This window comes from Schistocerca cancellata, chromosome 8 (genome assembly GCF_023864275.1).
Source record: "Schistocerca cancellata isolate TAMUIC-IGC-003103 chromosome 8, iqSchCanc2.1, whole genome shotgun sequence".
Taxonomy (NCBI): domain Eukaryota; kingdom Metazoa; phylum Arthropoda; class Insecta; order Orthoptera; family Acrididae; genus Schistocerca; species Schistocerca cancellata.
This window is the reverse complement of record NC_064633.1, coordinates 58,982,432-59,007,077: the sequence shown is the minus strand read 5'-3', so window position 1 is coordinate 59,007,077 and position 24,646 is coordinate 58,982,432. Positions and strand designations below refer to the sequence as shown.

At 44.0% G+C, this 24,646-nt stretch overlaps 1 protein-coding gene across 3 annotated transcripts in view; it reads left to right on the top strand.

Annotated features, from left to right (window-relative positions):
* The window catches only part of LOC126095252 (juvenile hormone esterase-like), a 170,329-nt gene that overhangs the window by 33,057 nt on the left and 112,626 nt on the right, over positions 1–24,646 (top strand). Inside the window, exon 1 of one of the 3 annotated variants that reach the window (XM_049910004.1) lies at positions 6,529–6,634. The exons of 1 other annotated variant lie outside the window; for it this stretch is intronic. The gene's annotated coding sequence lies outside the window, so the exon portion shown is untranslated. Of the gene's footprint in view, positions 1–6,528; positions 6,698–24,646 lie in introns of those variants that run through there. One more of the 3 variants, XM_049910006.1, reaches the window with a different exon arrangement.

Below are 24,646 nucleotides of genomic sequence, written 5' to 3'. Positions count from 1 at the left end.
ACGATACTGATAGGGTAACATAGTACAGAAAGGAAGATGAAAATCTAATAATCATGGGAGACCTGAATGCATTTGTAGGGGAAGCAGTAGAAGAAAATGCTACAGGAGAATATGAGCTTGGGTCAAGGAATGAGAGATTATAAAGGCTAATTGCGTTCTGTAATAAATTTCAGTTAGCGAATACTCTGTTCAAGAATCACAAGAGGACGAGGTATATTGGGACAAGGCCGGGTGATACTGGAATATTACAGTTAGATTACATCATGGTCAGACAGAGATTCCGAAATCAAATACCGGATTTTAACGCGTACCCAGGACCAGATATAGACTCAGATCACAATGAATTAGTGATGAAGAGTAGGCTGAAGTTTAAGAGATTAGGCAGGAGGGATCAATACGCAAAGAAGTGGGATACGGAAGTACTAAGGAATGGCGACAAACGTTTGAACTTCCGTAAGGCTATAGGTACAGCAAAAAGGAATAGATCAGTAGGCAATACAATTGAAGCAGAATTGACATATCTAAAAAGAGCAATCATAGAAGTTGGAAAGAAAACCGTAGGTACAAAGAAAATAACTTCGAAGAAACCATGGGTAACAGAAGAAATACTTCAATTCATCGGTGAAAGAAAAAAGTACAAAAATGTTCAAGGAAGTTCAGGAACATAGAAATACAAGTCGCTGAGGAATGAAATAAATAGGAAGTACAGAGAAACTAAGGCCAAATGGCTGCATGGAAAAATGTGAAGAAATAGAAAAAGAAATGATTGTCCGAAGGACTGACTCAGCATATAGGAAGTCAAAACAACCTTCGGTGAAATTAAAAGCAAGGATGGTAATTTTAAGAGCGCAACGGGATTTATCTGATGTGACAGAAGAAGAAACAGGAGTCGCTTTAGAAGAAATAGGGGATCCACTATTAGAATTTAAGAGACATTTGGAGGACTCAGCATCAAATAAGGCAGAAGGGATAGATAACATTCCACCAAAATTTCTAAAATCCTTGGGGGGGATGTGGCAATAAAACGTCAATTCACGTTTGTAAGTAGAATGTAGTAGTCCGGCGCCATACCATCTGATTTTCAGAAAATTATAATCCACTCAGTTCCGAAGACTGCAAGGACTGACAATAGCTTCACAGTTCGTGCATCGAAGTTACTTATAAGAATGATATACAGAGGAATGGGAAAGAAAATTGAGGATGTGTTAGGTGGGCATCGGTCTGGCTTTAGGAAACGTAAACGCACCAGAGAGGTAATTCTGACAATGCTATTGATAATGGAAGCAAGACTAAAGAAAAATCAAGATACGGTCATAGGATTTGTCGACCTGGAAAAAGGGTTAGATAGTGTAAAACGTAGCAAGGCGTTGGAAATTCTGAGAAAAATACAACAGCCAAGAGCGAATAATAAGAGTGGACGACCAAGAACGAAGCGCTCGGGTTAAAAAGGTTGTAAGACAGGGATGTCGTCTCTCCCCCCTACTGTACATCGAAGAAGCAATGATGGGAATAAAAGAAAGTTTCAGGAGTGGAATTAAAATTCAAGGTGAAATGATGTCAATGATACTATTCACTGATGACATTGCCATCCTGGATGAAAGTGAATGAAATGAAAAGTCTAATGAGTACAGAGTATGGACTGAGAGTAAATCGAAGAAAGACGAAAGTAATGAGAAGTAGCAAGAATGAGGTCAGCGAGAAACTTAACATCAGATGACGTTAAGGAATTCTGCTACCCGGGCAGCAAAATAACCAATGACTGATGGAGCAAGGAGGACAGGATGATCGCACATCTCTTAAGACATGCGGGAATGACTTCCATGGTATTAGAGGAAGCTCTAGAGGGCAAAAATTGTAGAAGTATACAGAGATTGATATACATTAAGCAAATAACTGAGGACGTACAAGTGTTCCTCGGGCTTGAGTGTAGGGACGAGAGGGCAAAGGCTAACTGATTTCTGCAATAAATATCAGTTAATAATAGCGAATACTCTGTTCAATACAACTACAGGAGGAGGTACACGTGGAAAAGGCAGGGAGAGTTGGGAAGATTCCAATTAGGTTTCATCATGGTAAGACAGAGATTCCGAAACCCTCAGGAACATATAGTTTCAGATCATAATTTAGTAATGATAAAGAGTAGGCTGAAGTTTAAGAGACTAGTCAGGAGGAATTAATGCGCAAAGAAGTGGGATGAGGAAGTACTATGGAATGAAGACATACGCTTGAAGTTTTTTGAGGCTATAGACATTGCGACAATGAATGTCTCAGTAGGCAGTTCAGCTGAAGAGGAATGGACATCTCTAGAAAGGGCAGTCACGGCAGTAGAAATGAAAAATGTAGGTACAAGGAAGGTAACTGCGAAGAGAGTGTGGATAACAGAACCGCTCAGTTGACCGACAAAAGAAGGAAGTACAAAAATTTTCAGAGAAATTCAGGAATAGAGAAGTACAAGTCACTGAAGACCGAAATTAGTAGGAAGTGCAGGGATATTAAGGAGAAATGGCTGCAGGAAAAATGGAAAGAAACCGAAAATGAAATGATTGTAGGCATACCATATAGAAAAGTCAAAACAACATTCGGTGAAATAAGTAGCAAGGGCGGTAACATTCAGAGTGCAACGCGAATTCCAGTGTTAAATGCAGAGGAGAGAGCAAAAAGATGGAAAGAGTAAACTGAAGGCCTTTGTCAGGGGGAGACTTGGATTATGATGCAGCAAAAGAAGAAACAGGAGACGATAGGGAAGAGGTAGCGGATGCAGTATTAGAATCATAATTTAAAAGAACTCTGATGGACTTAGGCTCAAATAACGCAGAAGGGATGGATAAGATTCCATCGGAATTTCTAAAATCGTTGGATAAATGGCAGAAAACGCAGAGTAGGAGGGTGACATCGCTCTGGGTGCACTTTTGGTATCAAATTGATATGCAAAGTAATTAAATTGATCAATTAGTTTTCCCCACCCCACTCCCAGATGACATCATGCGTTTTCCCGAGCTGGTGTGTCTGTCCCCTCCCCACCAGGCCCCATATCATACCTACCTTATTGGTAAGAATTTCGAATTTTGGTGGAAAATTTAAAAAATGGCGGGAATTTCAAAATTGGCGGGAATTTCTTTGCCTCAGGGTAGTTCTGTCGTTCCACCCCATTCCCACCTGGGAACTGTCGGGAAATTCAAAATGGCAGTGCCCTTTCTGGGACTCGAACCCCACTCCCTGAGGACGTAAAGCCCAAATGCATCCCCCAACACATGGAAACTGTCCAGTGCTGGAGAGGAGAGTTAAGAGGTTAGTGAACTTTACTTATTTTGGTTGGGGAACTCTAGTTAAGATTGCTACTAATTACGTAATTAATCTTAAAGATCGGTTCTAATTACACAAATATCTGCATAGCGCTAGACAAGTAGCACCTAAAATCGCAATACAGCTCAAAAATTGACATCGGACAACTGGTGCTATGTTGTTGTTGTTGTCTTCAGTCCTGAGACTGGTTTGATGCAGCTCTCCATGCTACTCTATCCTGTGCAAGCTTCTTCATCTCCCAGTACTTACTGCAACCTACATCCTTCTGAATCTGCTTAGTGTATTCATCTCTTGATCTCCCTCTACGATTTTTACCCTCCACGCTGCCCTCCAATGCTAAATTTGTGATCCCTTGATGTCTCAGAACATGTCCTACCAACCGGTCCCTTCTTCTAGTCAAGTTGTGCCACAAACTCCTCTTCTTCCCAATCCTATTCAGTACCTCCTCATTAATTATGTGGTCTACCCATCTAATCTTCAGCATTCTTCTGTAGCACCACATTTCGAAAGCTTCTATTCTCTTCTTGTCCAAACTATTTATCGTCCATGTTTCACTTCCATACACGGCTACACTCCAGAAACACACTTTCAGAAACGACTTCCTGGCACTTAAATCTATACTCGATGTTAAAAAATTTCTCTTCTTCAGAAATGCTTTCCTTGCCATTGCCAGTCTACATTTTATATCCTCTCTACTTCGACCATCATCAGTTATTTTGCTCCCCAAGTAGCAAAACTCCTTTACTACTTTAAGTGTCTCACTTCCTAATCTAATTCCCTCAGCATCACCCCACTTAATTCGACTACATTCCATTATTCTCGTTTTGCTTTTCTTGATGTTCATCTTATATCCTCCTTTCAAGACACTGTCCATTCCGTTCAACAGCTCTTCCAAGTCTTTTGCTGTCTCTGACAGAATTACAATGTCATCGGCGAACCTTAAAGTTTTTATTTCTTCTCCATGGACTTTAATACCTACTCCGAATTTTTATTTTGCTTCCTTTACTGCTTGCTCAATATACAAACTGGGGATAGGCTACAACCCTGTCTCACTCCCTTCCCAACCACTGCTTCCCTTTCATGTCCCTCGATTCTTATAACTGCCATCTGGTTTCTGTACAAATTGTAAATAGCCTTTCGCTCCCTGTGTTTTACCCCTGCAACCTTCAGAATTTGAAAGAGAGTATTTCAGTCAACATTGTCAAAAGCTTTCTCTAAGTCTACAAATGCTAGAAACGTAGGTTTGACGTTAAAGTGTCCATATCATAGCACATCAATACATTATCAGTAAATATTAATAATAAGCGAAAAAGTGTTCTGCCGTGAGTAAACATGATTTTCTTCTGTTTCACTCATACATGGTTATGCGAAGTTTTACCATCGCCATTGGGTTCATTTTCTGTCGAATAACCGGTACGAATTGTGTAATAGTATATACGCTTTGGCACTGTGGTTATTACATTCAAAACATTTAACAAAATATCAGTACAGTACCTCACGAGCATATGCTGATGTACATATAGCTGTCATCTGTAATATAGCTGAGATTTTGATTGTTTGTCCTCTGCGGCTAACAGGGATCTCTCTATGTTAAATTACCAAAACTGATCGAAAATGGTTTGCCGGGTTCGTGTACAACGATTCTTGTATCCGGCAATCAGTTTCTCTCGGTAGTATTTAGTCTAGCTGCAAAGTTTATGCACACACAAGCACGTCGCATTTTGAATCACGTATCAAGAAAGCAGTGCTACTGCTGCGTGCAAGGGGCCACTTAGACGTACAATACTTGAGATAGCATTTAAAAGATTAATAAAACGTGTAACGTCTTATCAAGACACAGTAACGCCCTTTGTGCTGCAGCTTACTCAAACAGTTTTCTTCCTGTACTGCGGACAGAGAGTAAACTTTTTTCCCACGGCGTAGTATAAATAGTCATTACGTGTGTCGCTGGCGCTAATCGATCGACTATGGAGATTCTTTCATCGCCGAAAGTATTGTGAGAAAAAATTATAATTTCTGTAGGAGGACTAAGATTAAGGGGCTCCGGAAAGGCTCAAAATCATGAAAAGTTCAATTTTTACTTTTTTGCGTTTTCTGAGTCTGCAGACTATTACCTTTTAATAGATATATAATTTATTCAATTCCGAAGACTACAACTATTTTTAAATTTTTTTTTGAAATGTGTTCTACATGGGCGTGACCCACTGTGGCGCTGTTAAACTGCTGTCAAATGGTGTTATTATTAACGTCCGTGTTCATCAGGTGCATTTTAGTGATGTGAGATAAAGTATGTGTTGTGGCTAACCTGTGATGGTTCAATATATATCGCTGGTGTGATTGTCGATTGTTTCAGGTTTATTTACTCTGTCGTTATCTCGAAAATATTCGTAATTAATTCTGTTTCTTGAGTCTCTGTTTTGTTGAAGTATAATAATGAGTAAAAGTAAAGTTGCTGTTCCGACTTTCAATGATGGCAACATTGCAAGGTGCAAGGTATTTAGAAATATGCGAATGAAGATAGGTTCTAACATGGTGCGAGCGATGCTTGCTTTAGACAAGGAACGCCTTCGGGCTGCAGGCAGGGCTGTAAAGAGACTAGAAATACAAGCAAGAGTAAACAGGAGGAGGAACAAGAGGAAGCTGGAGGAGGAGTTTGCAGAGGATGAAGATAATCCATCCTATGGACCTGGAATGCACTAAAAAGTTAATCCAATCTTTGTCGCTCGATTCCCAAAACTTTTATTTTCTCATACTAATTACATGTTTACTAAGGATCTTTCAAACATATTTGCTTCAAACTTTCAGTAAATGTTACACAGCACCTTCTGCATAATTTAACACAGCCTTTTTCCAAAAACTGTATATTTTTGAATATATAAATAAAAAATAGCAAAAAAATGTTGTGAATTTTCATTACAATTGAAAAAAAATCATCTTTAATATCTGAACTAAAATTTTGTAAAGTCCCTGTGTTAAGTTGTAGCCCATATTCCAATAAATAATCTGTAAAAAGTTCAACATCCTACCTCAAATACTTTGTGAGGAAAGATGTAATTTATAAGCGTTATTTTAACATTGCAAGTATAGGGCGTTCCGGAGCCCCTTAAACGTAATGGTCTGTAATGCAGAGGTGAACAAGGATGCCGGTGTGCCAATCTGCTGCTGCGCCTCGATAGAGATGACGAAGGCCAATGCGAGCCAAGGCACGAGACGAAAAAGACTATCGTATCGTACGAGTAGAGCCGAGTAGTTCTGCCTGGCGCCTTCAGTGGGCGGGTGCGCGTTGACGGGACCGGTCGCGGGTTTGTCCTTGTACGGAACGCAGACGCAGGTACGATATCTCTAATGGCGCGCTGCACACTCCGATGTCGTAATTCGAGTCATCTTTCAATAGGTACACTTTCCTTTCTGAATCTTAGATAGCTTCCTTAACGTTATAACATTTTATATCGAATTTCCTGCAAAGTCCCAGAAGCGGAACAATACTAGAATACTTTCACGGCCTCAGACCTTAACGGTGTTTCTGAGCTACAAAGAAATTGATACAGACTTCACAGCTTTGCAGTTGGATGTAAATTCATTGAGGAGAGCAGACGTGGCTGATTCTGAAGTCGTTCTTTTGAAAGAAGCGTCAGTGATTGACTCTGGTACCGTAGTAGTGCCGAACAGCGTCGTATTCTATAAATCTGGCCCGGTTTGCATCTCTTTAGCTGCTGCGTACTGACAAAAAGTTTATATCTTAAACTGTAAAGATATTTGTAGGTGCAAGAATAAAAGTAACTGATGTAAGTACATAAAGAATGAGCTCTCGCGAACAGTGTCACTATCATTATAAGCCTTCTTCCTGTTACGCCGAAACGTCGATTCTTTTGCTGTTCTAGTGTTTTACACGATTACGTTATTAAAAAATTTTCTCCTGAAATTTTAAATCGGTTACATAAACACAAAGGCTTTTTTTGAAAATATGATCTTTAGTAAGTAGTGAACTTTCTACTTAAGGGGGGTAGGACGTCAAACGGGCCGACTTGGTGCAGGAGAGGCACCACAGGACATTTTAATTTCCACTGTCTAAACTTTTACAAGTAAATTCACAAAACTTTGTCAGCATGACCAGGAAGGATTCAGGATTCACACTCGTAGCAGCGGAAGTTCAAAAACATAGCAAAACATGTGAAATTTCATTATTTTTTCACTTACTATTGGCTGCATTTGTTGCTATAGGTACACTTTTCTTCATACGTAAGAGAGACTGTTCGATGAATTTTGCACAGCATACAAACCATACCTACAGGTGTCTGAAACTCTAGAATCTATTTGATTTATGAAAAAATGAATGAGCTGTTACGTTTTAAACTTTATGTTTAGAAAAAAATCAAATTTTGTAGTTAATTATCTCAATTTTTACCACGTTTTTACTAGATTTGGAAAATTCTAGAGTTTCATACACCTGTGAGTATGGTTTGCATGCTGTGCAAAATTCATCAAAGAATCTCTCTTACTTGTTGTGGTGTCACCGCCAGACACCACACTTGCTAGGTGGTAGCTTTTAAATCGGCCGGCGTCCGCTAGTATACGACGGACCCGCGTGTCGCCACTGTCAGTAATTGCAGACCGAGCGCCGCCACACGGCAGGTCTAGAGATAGATCCTAGCACTCGCCCCAGTTGTACAGCCGACGTTGCTAGCCATGGTTCACTCAGAATTACGCTCTCATTTGCCGAGACGATAGTTAGCATAGCCTTCAGCTACATTTGCTACGACCTAGCAAGGCGCCGTATTCAAGTGATATTGAGATTCTATTAATGTATCATCAAGCGCGATGTTCTACAAATGCGGATTAAAGTTAAGTATTCCAGAAGCTACGTACTTTTCTTCATAGCATTCATTACGTATCCTGTTTCAGACCTCACGCCAGCCTGCGTGAGTTTAAGCGGGTGCCTTTCGGCTTCCTCTCATTGTGTCTAGGCTGTCTTGTCTAGACACAACACCTGTGAAGAAAAATGTACCTATAGCAACAAATGCAGCCAATAGTAAGCGAAAAAATGATGAAATTTCACATGTAAAAAAATTTATTTTTTTATGTTTTTGAACTTCGACTGCTATGAGTGTGAATCCCGAATCCTTCCTGGTCATACTGACAAAGTTTTATGAATTTATTTGTAAAAGTGTAGACAGTAGAAAATAAAATGTCCTGTGGTGCCTCTCCTGCTCCAAGTCGGCCCGTTTGACATCCTACCCCCCTTAAGCGGGAAAGCTGAGTGGGGGCAGTGAAAACCACGGCCATTCAAACAACACACTGGTCACAATCGAAAACCTAGTCTTTTGTGCCGTCATTTTGTGTCTTAAGTTTACATCCGTGCCTTAAGTCTGTGCTGCAATACGACCCCTCCCTCCCTCCCTCATGAGAATAATTTACAGGTTAATGTACTAGTTATCTACAGGTTTATTAAGGTGATAGAAATTTCCGTATACACGTCCAACGAGCTGGTCCCCCGGAGCACCTCCTTAAAAATGTTTGCATTTCCATCAGTGGCCGTTTTCCAGATCAGCGGACAGATCGAGGGAGGGGATTAATCAGAGGTAAATCCTTTGCGCTGTCGCCGAATACAGTCGCTGAGCTTACAAGAAGAACTTTGTCGCAGCTGTAGGAGTTATGCCTGATTTGCTGCAGTGTGTGTAACATCGAGTTTCCAGTGGAACTCGTACTGAACTTAGAAAATGTCAGGCAGAAAAGTTATTATTTTTTTTTTTTAAGTTTCGCATTCAGTTATGTCTGTTTTGTGATATGCAAGAATTTCACCTTGCACTAGTTAGCGTTAATGCCCGTCTAGTACTCAGGATTTTTCAAAGCTCTCTCCACTTTGCGGCCGAATGCCTTTCAGTCGCCGAAGTCGTTGCTTACTTGAGTGAGCCAAGTCATGCGAGCCGCCTGTCTTCGAACCGGTGCACTGCCGTTAATCCGCAGCGCGGGTCCTGCCGTGGGCTGGTCGGCTGACCTTGCAGTCTCGTTAGGTAGCGCGCTGCGCGGTACAATCCAGACGACACTGCACACAGTTACGTTGCAGCAGTACAGGAAATGCAGTGTGTCAGGATTCAAAATGGCGGAGTATAATTGTGTCTTCGTGGAACTATGGAGCAATTATTGTGCGTAGTAGTCTTCTGAGAAACATCTTTCGCACTTCCAACTCCAGTGTTTTCGTTTTGTATCAAATTTAGCCATCACTGGTGACTTATCATGTAAATAAAGGTAAAGAAAACAGCAGCTGGTAGTAGAAGTGCAAGTCACATGTCGAATAAAAGGTCTTACATATGCTCATTTTGCTTGATTCAAATTAAAATACGTATAGCCCATACAGGTTAAAGGCAGAATGCCGTATGAAAAGCGGAATGAAGAACCGTTTCTTGTTGCTCCGAAAACTCTTGATGAATAACTACTACTATGAGCTTTGCTAGACGGTAATTCCATGAGCAATAAAACATTTTAATCGTATAAAAATGGGGTTTGTTCGGAAATAGGGAAATGATCCGGTTTTAGATGGACATCCCCAGATGCAGTCATTTTTCTGAGAATATCTCTGCTAACTTTAAAGTCAGTTCTGTGCGGCTAAAGGGTGTGAAGTTTTTGCAAATCTCGTATCCCCTTATGCAGGGTGTATAATAAGTAATGACGTATACGCGTACGGTTGAAACTACACGATACTAGAAGCAAACAAATATGACTAAATATGGGCTCTAAAGGGCTTGTCTTAAGAGCTATGAGCATTTCAACGTCTTCGCTACTGTGAAAGACATCCCTTCTCCTGAACAAGTGCTCTTAAGGTATGCGTTTAAGAGCTCTTTTTTGCTTAGACATTTTTGCTTCTGCTAGCGTGTACTTTCAGCTGTATGCGTTCATTTTCTTTTTTTTTTTATCTTTTTGTGGGCGCACGACAGCAAGGTCTTCAGCGCCCGTGTATGCGTTCAGCCCGTTAATTATGATACAACATGTATTGCTTATGACAGTGCAGGAACTGCCACCTAATAGAACGTTTACGCATATCATCAGTGGAATTATGATTGTCAGCACTTTCAAAGTTTTATTTTAACGTCTCATATTCACTCCGTCATCGTTTACGTCGTTCTATATCTTGCACACCAAATACTTTCTCACTTCAACATCGTGAAATATCGCTCATCCACATTCTCGAGAGTGACTGTTACTTATTGTTCATTCTAATTGCCAATAAATTTACCAATACTGATAACAAGTTGCCACGGTTGCTATGCTGCCGTTGGACCGTATTTGCCAGACAAAAATAAAAGCCTTAGGTTTCCTGATAGGCAACTGTATTACGGTATCGGGTTTCTTACTAAAGAATCTCAGAAAAACGGGAATCATTCCATTTTATGAGAGGCCACCTGGCTAATAATTCAGAGGAAGATCAGTCGTCACAGGGTGGGGGTGTGTGGGATGGGAGTGTGTATGGGAGGCTGGGGTGGACAATTGCGAAGCCCGGTCCCACTTGATGTGCATCATTATCGAAAAGGATTGAGCCAGCGTCAACATTCCATTCGAAGAGTTGTCTAAGTTTGAACGCGAGCCCTCACTTAACGGTTTGAAGAAGTCGACCATAATTTTGCAATTAAAGGGCGTTTCCAACACACAGTTGCACTGTAAAGACATCCGCTCGATTGTTGCGGCACACATTCCACGTTTGCGGTAAAAGCATTTCACAATAATTTCAACTTGCTATCCTGCCTTTTGAAATCCGTGAAACGTCACCATGATAGTGAAATTCTACGATAATAGTCCACTGGGAGTAGACTGCGACTTTCCAGATGAGCTTAACAGCTTAACTATTGGAAAATAGGTGTCACCGGATTTCAGATACAACCGACACCGTATCACATACGTCGGCTACATCAGTGCTTTCTTATTTAACTCGTCCTTATAACAATGTTGTGCGGTAACAGTAAACAATGCCTCAGCAGAAGAAACCCGTCATCTGTGAAGTGAAAACATGGCTTTAAGGATATATGATTCGAACTGTTTGCATACTATTAAATAAAGTATAGAGGAAGATGCATTCCAGTTTTTGTTGGGTAATTCAAAGATTTCTGGGAGCCGGACTGTAGGGTGACCAATTCTTGTACTACCTAGTAACGTGGGCTATAGTTACACTACCTCGAAATGCTTATCAATTCTAGGTTCAAATGGCTCTGAGCACTATGGGACTCAACTGATGTGGTCATAAGTCCCCTAGAACTTAGAACTACTTAAACCTAACTAACCTAAGGACAGCACACAACACCCAGCCATCACGAGGCAGAGAAAATCCCTGACCCCGCCGGGAATCGAACCCGGGAACCCGGGCGTGGGAAGCGAGAACGCTACCGCACGACCACGAGATGCGGGCTCAATTCTAGGTGTCTGTGACGTATGGTAATACAAATGGTTACAAGCGTATAAAATGCTCGACCTTAAACGAATGCTGACATTTCGTGTAAAGTCAGGTCGTGGTAGTTCTCCTTCGGCAGCTATTCAAAAGCGCGCTTATAAACCATATTCACATCGCAGATCGATTGCCTACTAGTGACAGCTAGACCGATAAGCTTGTTTGTGAGCTGGCGAGACAGACAACAGAGTAAAGAATTATGTAGATGCAGAACAGTTTCTGCACTCTCAAATCTATCACACACGCTGGTTATTCTTCCAGACAAGTGACTGGGTGTAACGGAGGAATCTGCTGAACACGGGCAGCTAGCAGCGACAACTAGGGCAGTGTCGCCTAGCAAGCCGGCCTCCCAGTTGCGAAACGTCTTCGTTGCAGGACGCACATGGTCAGCAAAATGTACAAATAGTCCTCTGTCATTCCTGTACTATGTTCTGTTTTCTCTGACGCCATATTTGTGGCGGTTACATGCTGAAAAATGCCAGCCGGCTGTGGGTGTTCAGTATGTGCTAAGTTTCGGTTCCACGAACTTTATACTGTAGGAGCCTGTTTAGTTGTCATCACTTACATAGCATTACCCAAACTGGTTTTTGGGTTTTTGGAGCAGCCTGTCTAGTGTTCAAATACTGGGAATTAGAATCGTCTTTTTGTTTCCCTTCATAGGGATCTTCTCACTACTCTTGAACTCTTTTTAATCTCGAAGTGCCCATGACACTAGAGTGAAGTGCGTAATAGTTGATACAGGGACCTCGTATTCATCAGGACCGAGTTTCAGATCTCTGCTTGTCTAAGCTCATTCATGTTCCTCGCAGTTTCCATTAACACAAGGATATGGAAACAGCTTCGTCTTAATAGTCGACATCCCATTTTCCTCCTCTGTCCTCCGACCTTCATTTGTTTCTGCCAAAGCTGAAGTGATCAAAGTATCTTTTCCATTTAGCGGCACTCCCAAAATGTGTTGATGAAAATCTGAAAGGTACACATTTGTGACTCAGCGATATCTGTTCTGTTGCACCAACAAATGACATAGCGATTAGCGTGCAGCAGAGAAACTGCCTTTAGAAGCGATAGTACGTAATAGGTTCCGGAATACATTTACGTCTTGCGTCAGTACGTCTGTATGTGTATGAAGTGAGTGTTTCCGGTAACTGGATGTACAGAGTGTTCCACAGTTCGCATCACAGGCTTGTAGGGACTGCAGGAAACACTTCACGGCATTCGCTTCAGAGCTGCTACAAATTCGTCGGGCAATACACCGCGCCGCTCGAACTGTCAACACAACTGGCACTGCTAAGAGTAACCTGCGACTTCCACATCGCTGGCAACAAGTTATACACAATGCTGGTGACTACTTTGAAAGTCAGTAAAACTTTGAAACAAGTATCTATTTTGTACGAGCTGTAAATAAATAGTTGCCACTATTAAAGTTCCAACCCTCGTACTTTACACAGTGAATGAGATCTAGAATAAGTAATGAAAATAATAGAATCAGAATCATTATCATGCGATAGTGATGAGGAGTCTGTGTGTTCAGAAATAGAAGACAATGTGGAAGAAATGGACATAATCGAAGACGTTATTGAATTAAGGGACAACAAAGAAATGATTGATCAGAATGTGTCTTCGATTATGGAGATTTTCATGTTGTTCATTACACCTGAAACAGTGTACAGTGTTGTAAAATACAGAAATCAAAAAGCAGACACAGTTTATAATTTATGGAACGCGACTCATCCTTCTAACAACTGTAAGTGAAGCCTTACAAGTGCAACAGAAATGTTTGATGTTATAGGGCTCCTTGTAACTATGGGAGCATTAAAAGCTAAAAGGGAACCACTTTCTGTGTTGCACTCAACAGATTTTCTGAACTTCTTTCTTACATCAAATACGACTACATGGCCACAAGAGAGGACAGGAGACAAATGTACGAATTTTGTGCATTTAGTACACTATTAGTGGATGAGCAGTTGGAAGCTTTTCTTGGGAAATGCCCGTTTAAGGCTTACGTAAAGTCCAAACCAACTAGATACGGCATAAAAATTTGGCCCATCTGTGATCTTGAATCTTTGTATGCTTTCAACTTCCAGGTATACGTAGAGAAAGAAGGATCTATGGAAAACACTCGAGGTGCTAGAGTTGTAATGGACCTTATGTCTCACTTAGGAATTTGATGTGGTGATACAACGGGCAAGTTTTTCACGAATGTTCCACTTGCATAGAAGCTCGTGAATTCGTTCATACTCTTTAAAAACAAACCTGAAATCCCATCTGAACTTCAACAAATGCTATTGAAACTACAATTTCCATCTATGTTCGCATGCAATGAAAATCTAACCTGGTATCACACGTGCCTAAAATGAACAAGGCAGTAATCCTTTCGAGCTCTGAACATCATGATGACACTTGTGATACGGAGAAGGAAGAGTTCAATGCCGGTATTATTCTACACTACAATGATACTGATACAATGGACAAAATGATAAATGAGTATGCATGCAATCGGACTACTAGCCGATGGCCATTTGTACTGTTCTTGAACATGACTGATAGAACAGCCGTAAATGCCTACGTTATTAGGAAGACAAAAAATCCTGGCTAGAAGGCTCTTGTACGCAACAGAAGGAGAAAACTTCTGTTAGATCTAAGGCAATACATTATAAAACCCCATGTAAAACGAAGGAAGCAGAAGCTGAATGGAATGCCCACAAAACACGACGGCAGCAATGAAGGACTTATTGTTTGGTGAAGATGCAAGCCCACTGTCACAGCAATGAAGAGACTGCCAGTGTTGGACATTGCAAACTGTGTCCTAGGAAAAAAGGCCGGAACTGTAAAACAAAATGTGACAAGTTCTTTTCAAAAATGGTTCAAATGGCTCTGAGCACCATGGAACTTAACTTCGGCGGTCATCAGTCCCCTAGAACTTAGAACTACATAAACCTAACTAACCTAACGACATCACACACATCCATGCCCGAGGCAGGATTCGAACCTGCGACCGTAGCGGTCGCGCGGTTCCAGACTGTAGCGCCTAGAACCGCTCGGCCACTTCGGCCGGCTCCAGTATTCGTACGGACCGATTCAGAGAATCCACGGAGAATTTGTCTCTACAGCTGAACGGTAATTTGAGTCTCATTCCGCCTCAAGAGAGTGCAGATACCTAGCCTTAAGTGCCCAACTTCAATGAGCTTCCGGAACATTTCAAGACAATGTTGGCAGAGGACGCATCAGAGACACGTTCAGAATGCTGGTCCAAAGCTTACAGAGTTGTGTTGAGTATTCTCGGACGAGAAAATAAACAGGAGAAGCGGTTAGAAGCTTAACATCGCGTCAAGAATAGTAGAGACGCAGGGCTGGCCCTGGAGATCGAGGATGCAAAAGGAAACTGAGAGGTGCCTTTTCAGAATAAACAAACAGTTACAACTGTAGACAACCTAATTCTCGATAACTCAGAGACATAGATTTAAAAGAGCAATGCCGACAGAGATTACGCCTAGACATTGCAGGAGTGGGGCTGCTGTGATTTCCTGACACCGTTCACGGCGAACTGTGACATAGTTTGTTTCGAATGGTTTCGCTTCCTTTGCTTGACCAATCAAAGTTTACGCAACGTCTCTAATAACCCCGTCGTTGACAGGACTTTAAACCTACTCCCATTTCTTCGTTGCTTCAGAAATAAATGGGAAACTGTAGCAGAAAATTCTGTTATAAAGGAAGGTTCAGCAGCAGCAGTTATTATTTTCCAAAAAACAACCTTTTTGCCACGTCTCCTTATGAGCAGTAGTCACAAGATCACAGACTTTGTTGGGATTTGACGCGGAAATGTCAACTTGTCTCGCAGTTAGCTGGGAAGGTTATCGGACTGTGCGAAGCCGACCCTCGAACCACGTGCAGCGACGCCGGAGGGAGGTATAACGCCAGCGACGGCCAGCCAGCAAGCGATCGCCGGCGACAGGTGTCGGGCTGTAGACAGACGGGAGGGTAGCCAGGTGTCCGGTGCCAGGTCAGCGTCTTGCCGTGGCCGCCCCCGCCGCCGCCGCGGCGCTCCCCACCAGCAGATGCAACGGCGCAGACTATTAGCTGGATGCTGCCAAGTCACGTCGTCCAGGCTCCAGCCAAGTAACTGTCGTGCAGTTCGGCCAGAAAATTTGGGTCGGCGTATTAGTGTTGAAAATGTTTCATACTTGCGAAGGTATTGAAATCAGACAACATACGCCTTGTGGTTAAAAAAACAATAGGATACGTACTAACGAAAGTGTCTGGTTCTTTTGTTTGAGATGAGGCGCAGCACAACATGATTGTACGTATAAGGAAAATAGTAATAAATATTTTTGTCTGGTGTCATGTTTTCCTATTACGACTTTTTAGAAGTGTAGAGGGTGTTTGCCCTGGATGAAAATTAATTAAATTGACAAACTCTGGTAGGTTGCATGGGACAATCAAACTCTTTTTGCAACGTGTTATCCTGTGAGGACAAAAAGTAACGCATACTACTTATAATTCTTTATTACCAATTAGAGGAGAGGTTCGAAAAATTCGTCCATTGGCTTGTAAAGAGAGGTTACAACGGTGGGTAGTGTCCTGTCTAACACGGTCAAAGACTACAGGACACTACGAGTGAACCGTGCAGGCGCCCCGTAACGTGCTGTCGTGCAACGAGTGGCATATCTTCCAGCAACTCTGGCGAGGACACTCTAACAATGGCTGTCGTTTAGACGCATAGGTGGGACATACGGCCGCAGTTAAACAGTCACCAACATCTGCCCACACATTCACGTAGAACGGCAATTGATGAGCGCGCATTAAGGTGGCATGTTAATTAACCTCCCTCGAAACATACGAACTGCGGATGCCGAAGACCCTATCACGTCCGAATGGTGCTACATTTGTAAACAGCACAGAGGACGGAAGTGCAGGATGGATCCTGTTCCAGGGACCACTATGAAAACTGTGCTGTGAGTGGTTCCAGATTGTGCAGATGCTGTAAGTGAAATGGATTAACAATTGCTCGATTTCGGGAGGACGACCGTTCAAAACCGCGTCCGGCCATCCTGATTTACGTTTCCCGTGATTCCCCTAAATCGCTTCAGGAAAACTGCGGGATAGTTCCTTGCAAAGGGCACGGCCGACTTCCTTCCCCATCTTTCCCTAACCTGATGGGACAGATAACCTCCCTGTTTGGTTCCCTCCCCCAAAACCAACCAACAATTGCTCCTGAAGAACGCTTCTTACATTCGTGTGATTCGTCCCCGTCTTGTATGCATTTGCACGAGTGCTGAGGGGGATCACACCTCTACCAGATTAAAAAATATTCACAGGTCATCATGACATTACAGAAAAATGTTTGTTTTGGTGTCCCGTGCAGCCTGCCACAGTTTGTCGGCTTAAATAATTTTCGTCCTGTATATATAAATTCCCACTTAAGGCGGTGTGCATATATACACTCCTGGAAATTGAAATAAGAACACAGTGAATTCATTGTCCTAGGAAGGGGAAACTTTATTGACATATTCCTGGGGTCAGATACATCACATGATCACACTGACAGAACCACAGGCACATAGACACAGGCAACAGAGCATGCACAATGTCGGCACTAGTACAGTGTATGTCCACCTTTCGCAGCAATGCAGGCTGCTATTCTCCCATGGAGACGATCGTAGAGATGCTGGACGTAGTCCTGTGGAACGGCTTGCCATGCCATTTCCACCTGGCGCCTCAGTTGGACCAGCGTTCGTGCTGGACGTGCAGACCGCGTGAGACGACGCTTCATCCAGTCCCAAACATGCTCAATGGGGGACAGATCCGGAGATCTTGCTGGCCAGGGTAGTTGACTTACACCTTCTAGAGCACGTTGGGTGGCACGGGATACATGCGGACGTGCATTGTCCTGTTGGAACAGCAAGTTCCCTTGCCGGTCTAGGAATGGTAGAACGATGGGTTCGATGACGGTTTGGATCTACCGTGCACTATTCAGTGTCCCCTCGACGATCACCAGTGGTGTACGGCCAGTGTAGGAGATCGCTCCCCACACCATGATGCCGGGTGTTGGCCCTGTGTGCCTCGGTCGTATGCAGTCCTGATTGTGGCGCTCACCTGCACGGCGCCAAACACGCATACGACCATCATTGGCACCAAGGCAGAAGCGACTCTCATCGCTGAAGACGACACGTCTCCATTCGTCCCTCCATTCACGCCTGTCGCGACACCACTGGAGGCGGGCTGCACGATGTTGGGGCGTGAGCGGAAGACGGCCTAACGGTGTGCGGGACCGTAGCCCAGCTTCATGGAGACGGTTGCGAATGGTCCTCGCCGATACCCCAGGAGCAACAGTGTCCCTAATTTGCTGGGAAGTGGCGGTGCGGTCCCCTACGGCACTGCGTAGGATCCTACGGTCTTGGCGTGCATCCGTGCGTCGCTGCGGTCCGGTCCCAGGTCGACGGGCACGTGCACTTTCCACCGACCTTTTGCGACAACATCGATGTACTGTGGAGACCTCACGCCCCACGTGTTGAGCAATTCGGCGGTACGTCCACCCGGCCTCCCGCATGCCCACTATACGCCCTCGCTCAAAGTCCGTCAACTGCACATACGGTTCACGTCCACGCTGTCGCGGCATGCTACCAGTGTTAAAGACTGCGATGGAGCTCCGTATGCCACGGCAAACTGGCTGACACTGACGGCGGCGGTGCACAAATGCTGCGCAGCTAGCGCCATTCGACGGCCAACACCGCGGTTCCTGGTGTGTCCGCTGTGCCGTGCGTGTGATCATTGCTTGTACAGCCCTCTCGCAGTGTCCGGAGCAAGTATGGTGGGTCTGACACACCGGTGTCAATGCGTTCTTTTTTCCATTTGCAGGAGTGTATATATCGGTAATTTTCCTTTGAGGATAGCGCTGAAAAACAATCAGTTTCCACAGAATTTTTTGTCTCTGTCTGCATTTTTCCCTCTTCTTTGGAGATTTTTCTTCCTTCATTTCGTCCATGGTTTCCTTTACCTAGTTGATTTCCAGTGTTCGTATTCGACTGTACCCGAGTTTAGGAAGTAAGTTACCCACGTCGTCCCTCGATAAGACCACTGCGCAACAAGAGCGGCCCATTGTCAGAAGAGTCTCGTACGTGTTGTAGGGTTCCCTGCAGATGCAGTTTTGCTGCTGTACGGATAAACAGGTACATCACAGTTTGCAAATGAAATGGCACGACAACCGGAAGCGTAATCCTAAGTTGATGTATGCGGCAAGTACGATTCTTGTGGGAAAAGCATCTAAATTGCACACAGATTGGCAGTTAAACTCTGGCGGCACGCGGACTAAATTCAGTGTCGCGTGAAATGGTGCCAACAGTTTCACAGAGGCAGTACAGAAGCGGATGATGGTGATGGGGAAGGAAGGTCATCGATATCGACATCGGCTAGAGGTGACAGTGTCCCGGCAATCGAGAAACTGCAATCAGTGATTTTTCAACGATACAGACGACCACACCAGAGATTCTCAAACGGTTCCGCCACCAAGCAGCGAATTTCTATCGACAAGAAATTAGAGGACTTGCAAAATCTACCTATCGTTGTTTATGGAGAGTTAGTGACTATGTTGAAATATAGTGCTATGTATCCCTGTCACGTTTAAGTGTGGCGCAGCATTCAGTAAAAATACTTGGCCTCCCATGATAATGTGTAACTTACCTTCTAAAGTAGAGCCGTCAGTCCTAAAAGTTTTCAGATTAGATTAATAAAATGCAGGGGAAAGTTAAAATGGCCCTTGTAATGCTTTATATATTCTACATAGTCTACCCCGACAGCGCACACAAAGAGAGATAGAGAGAGATGGTTGTCTGCCATTTTTAGACGTCTTGGTACGACGGAAGAGTGATGGCACACTTGGTCACTCGGTGTACAGAAAGCCCACTCATACAGACCTGTATTTACAAGCTACTAGTTGCCACCATCCAGCACAAACAATGGGCGTTCTCAAAACCTTGGTCCACCGTGCCCATACTATCTCTGACGCCGACAGTCTTCAAGCGGAACTGGAACACCTGCAAAAAGTATTTTTGAAAAATGGCTTTTCACCTAGGCAAGTGAACAGAGTGATGAAGACCTACAAACGACGGAACAAGGAAGAGGAAGAGGCCTTCAGGTCGACTGTTTATCTACCATTTATTGGGAATATTTCTTCACAGATAGGCAGAACCATTTATTGGGAATATTTCTTCACAGATAGGCAGAATATTGAGAAAGTATCAAGTGAGAGTCATCTTTCGCCCTCCTTCCAAAATTTCATCACTGGTGGGATCCGTTAAAGACGACCTGAGCCTGCGTAAACCAGGTGTTTACAAAATTCCGTGTGAATGCGGCAAATCATATATAGGGCAAACAACACGAACTGTGCAGGAACGCATTGTGGAACACCAACGGCATACTCGCCTTCTCCAACCCACCAAGTCCGCAATCGCCGAACGTTGTATTTCCACAGACCATTCCATGAATTACAACGACACAAAAGTTTTGGCCCATACATCAAACTTTTGTAGCTCGATTATCAATGAATCTGTGGAAATAAGGTTGTCTGACAACGAGACTCTCATCAATCGAGATAGCCGTTATCAGCTGAACTCTGCTTGGAATCCTGTTATAGAGAAACTTCGTAGTCGACGTAGTTATCTGCATAAAGATGGAAATCGACCTGACACCGATACGCCAGGCTTTCGCAGTGGAGGGCGCGAGGCGCAGCGCACGGAGCCGTTATGAACGCGCGCGCTGAGCAGCGCATGCGCAGTGTCACCTCAGAAGGCTTTAAATAGCGGAGCTCAGCGCGTACTCGCCAGTACTACTACAGTGGCATTCACCTGAAGATGGCCAGAAGACTCTGCGCCGAAATATCGTGGCAGGAAGTTACTGATATCCGGCAGTTCTCCCGTGTTTTTATGGAACAGCGCACACAAAGTTCGCACAAACATGTCAAACTTTCAGACCATTCTCTCATTGCATGTCGTTCGACTCGCACGTCACACAGGCTTGTATGGTGGCTATGTCTTCAAAGCCTTGACCCTTCGTGTGAATTTCTGCCTTTTGTCGTTTCGTGGTAGGATCGTATCGATACAAGCAAGTCTCGTCAACGGTGACGACTTTTTCCGGAAAACAAATGTCTGCCTTTTTCATATTTCAGATAAGTCGCCTCAGGCGTCCACGAGTCGGCGTCTTGTGCAGTAGTCAATGTGTGCGGGACAAATTTTCTCCTCTTCAGCACATTCTGGCCAATGGTCTGAACACTAGATTCAGAGACGTTGCTACATTGCGATTTGTGACGCAATAACAATGACACCCGAACATCGCGCGTCCACTACACTGCTTGGTCGCAATTGGCTGGTCAAATGCACATCACAATGTTCACAGTTTTTAGTTGAAGCTGGCACCTTACATTACGCGGTGACGTCGCTTGTACGGCAGGAACAAAACCAGTCTCGGAACTTCTTGGACGGACGGTTTATATTGTCTGAGTCAGTTCTAGAAATATTTTTTTTTCCACTCTGAAGTTCATATTTGAAAAACATAGTTTTGGAAGGTAACTTCTTGAGGTAATCGCTATCCAAAAATTTATTTGTTCGTAATAATGGGAAGAAAAGGAATGATGCAGCGCGACTTAGCAGTGCGGTCAAGGGCACCTTGCCACGGTTCGCGCTGCTGCCCCCGTCGGAGGTGGGAGTCCTCCCTTGGGCATTGGTGTGCGTGTTGTCCTTAGTATAAGTTGGTTTAAGTTAGATTAAATAGTGTGTAAGCCTAGGGATCAATGACCTCAGCTGTTTGGTCCCACAGAAATTACCACAAATTTCCAAAAGGAATAATGGGAACCGGGTTAGAGCTATGAGACATTAAAAGGGTGTTTTTCTGCGTCAAGTAACTGATACTGTTATGTGCTTTTTACATCTGGCATTGTGATGACGGAGACTAATGGGGCGTTTTGTGTTGTTTTTTCCTTAACTCGGTTACGATTTGCGGCAAGCAAGTTGTTGTCACCATTCAGCATTAAATGCTCTTGCATCATTCAAACCAATGGTGGCGAATGGCTAGTCTAACCAAAGGAATAATCGACCATTTTACTGGAAGTTCTTCACTAATGAACCGCTTTTGTTGATTTCGGTCCATCCTGTAGCATCCAAACAGTCGACTGTTGCTTATTTTTCGGGTCATAAGAATATATCCAATGTACGATATCTTGTAACATCAGCCCGCATCTCGTGGTCGTGCGGTAGCGTTCTCGCTTCCCACGCCCGGGTTCCCGGGTTCGATTCCCGGCGGGGTCAGGGATTTTCTCTCTGCCTCGTGATGGCTGGGTGTTGTGTACTGTCCTTAGGTTAGTTAGGTTTAAGTAGTTCTAAGTTCTAGGGGACTTATGACCGTAGCAGTTGAGTCCCATAGTGCTCAGAGCCATTTGAACCATTTTTTTGTAACATCCAGACAGTCGACTGTTGATTATTTTTTCAGGACATAAGAATACATCCAAGGCATAATATTGTATACGGATTTTGCTTTTCACCATTCCGGTTTTTTCGAGCAGTTTCTTACTCCAATTTACACGTAACTATTTAGAGCTTCGGTCAAATTGTACGGCACTCATCGGGAACATAATCTTCTCAGAGCTACTTGTTGATGTAAAATCGAATCTACTGCAGTTGCGAGTATGGATAAGGAGGCCCTCTGTCTCACAGGAAGTCGCTTGCCGATCCTCATCGCAGCATCAGTGTTTTCAGCAATGATATCAAATTTTTTCGATCTCCAGGGAATTCATCGCCGACAGAAACATGACCAAGACGAAATTCGTAAAACCGGTTGTAAACAGTCTTTTCCGAAATTGGTTGACTGCCAAAAGCTGGCCAGAGTGAGGCATTGGTATTGAGGTAGGCCTTTTCAGAAATGGTGAAAAAAGTTCAAGCGAAAACGTTGACTTGAAATTCCATTTTTTCCACAACACCGCTCCTTTAAACAGTCTCTGCAAACGAAGTACTTGGGAATTTCTGAGCTATTATTAACAGAGGAAAATAATTTTCAAATAATAGTAATGACGTCACAACTCAATAGCGCACTACTGACCGTACGTATAACTCAAATGGTGACACTCATATATGATCAAATCGATAGTATCCAGCCTGGTCGGCAAGCTACTTTCTATGTACTAAAAGTTTGAGAATCTGTACAAAAATATAAGAGTCAGTCGAAGCATACCATATTGTCGTTCAAAATAGAAATGAAGTCACCTGCTAAGTTATGAATTAGCGCAAGAGAGGTGCTCCAATAAAATGCAGTCTACTGGTATATTCATACATCAGGAGTTTCATCCACTGTACCCTCCTTCGCAGCCGAAGACGCAGGGACTCGATTTGTATGCTTGCTGGTTCTAATCCTGGTGGTGAATGAAGTTTCCACTGCCAGTACTTGGTCAACTAGGTCAGGAGACGTGGTGGCGTAAAGTTACGCCGATGTCCTCGGTTAAACTCCAGACCACCGTGTGTCACGGGGTGGGCGCTGGTGACACTTGACGGTGAGCCGTCAGCCGGATGGGGCCGTACAGTCGGCCGGCCGCCTCAGTGCCGGCACCGGGTATCACCAATGTCGCACAGCACAAGCGTAATACTACACTTTATGCGAATCCACTACATTCACTTAAAGCTAAACTAAACTCCACCCGAACAGGCCTTGGAAGGCCCAACGGGACCGACCGGCCGCCGTGTCATCCTCAGCCCACAGGCGTCATTGGATGCGGATTGGAGGGGCATGCGGTCATCACACCGCTGTCCCGGCCGTATGCCAGTCTCCCACACCTGGGCCGCTATTTCTCAATTAAGAAGCTCCTCAGTTTGCCTCACAAGCGCTGAGTGCACTCCGCTTGCCAACAGCGCTCGGCAGACTGGAGGGTCACCCAGCCAAGCGCTAGCCCAGCCCGGCAGCGCTTAACGTCGGTGATCTGACGGGATCCGGTGTTACCACTGCGGCAAGGCCGTTGGCATTACACTCACTTACACTCTGCAAATACGAATATGACACATTCTCATACATCTGCAAGGAAAAGGCTAATATGCGTGCAGGAAGAACACCCTTCCCGACTGCTCAGCCTTCCCCATAGGATATCCCAGCCAACAATATCATAAGACATTTACGTTTTTTACCATCCACCGACATGACCTTTCGCTGGAATAGGAATCTCAGCTTCATTCTCCATTCTAAAGGCAACGGCAGAAAAGATAGACACCAAGACGGCACCTTGCTCTCCCAGACGCTCTGCTTCACATTGTTTTGGGAGCGATGACGAGAATAACACATCCGTCTCTAGATTCCGTAAGAGGAGGCTGTTGTTGATTTTCGTGACTTTTATTTGTACCGCACCTAAAATGGTTCAAATGGCTCTGAGCACTATGGGACTTAACTTCTGAGGTCATCAGTCCCCTAGAACTTCACTCCGTCTTCAGGCCACGAGTGGCCTATCGGGACCATCCGACCGCCGTGTCATCATCATTGGAAGATGCGGGTAGGAGGGGCGTGGGGTCAGCACACCACTCTGCCGGTCGCTATGATGGTATTCTTGACCGAAGCCGCTACTATTCGGTCGAGTAGCTTCTCAATTGACATCACGGGGCTGAGTGCACCCCGAAAAATGGCAACAGCGCATGGCCGCCTGGATGGTCACACATCCAAGTGGCGACCACGCCCGACAGCGCTTAACTTCGGTGATCTCACGGGAACCGGTGTATCCACTGCGGAACTAGTTAAACCTAACTAACCTAAGGACATCACACACATTCATGCCCGAGGCAGGATTCGAACCTACGACCGTAGCGCTCACGCGGTTCCAGACTGAAGCGCCTAGAACCGCTCGGCCACAGCGGCCGGCTGCCTTTAAGATCTCTTACGTGTAGTAACCAC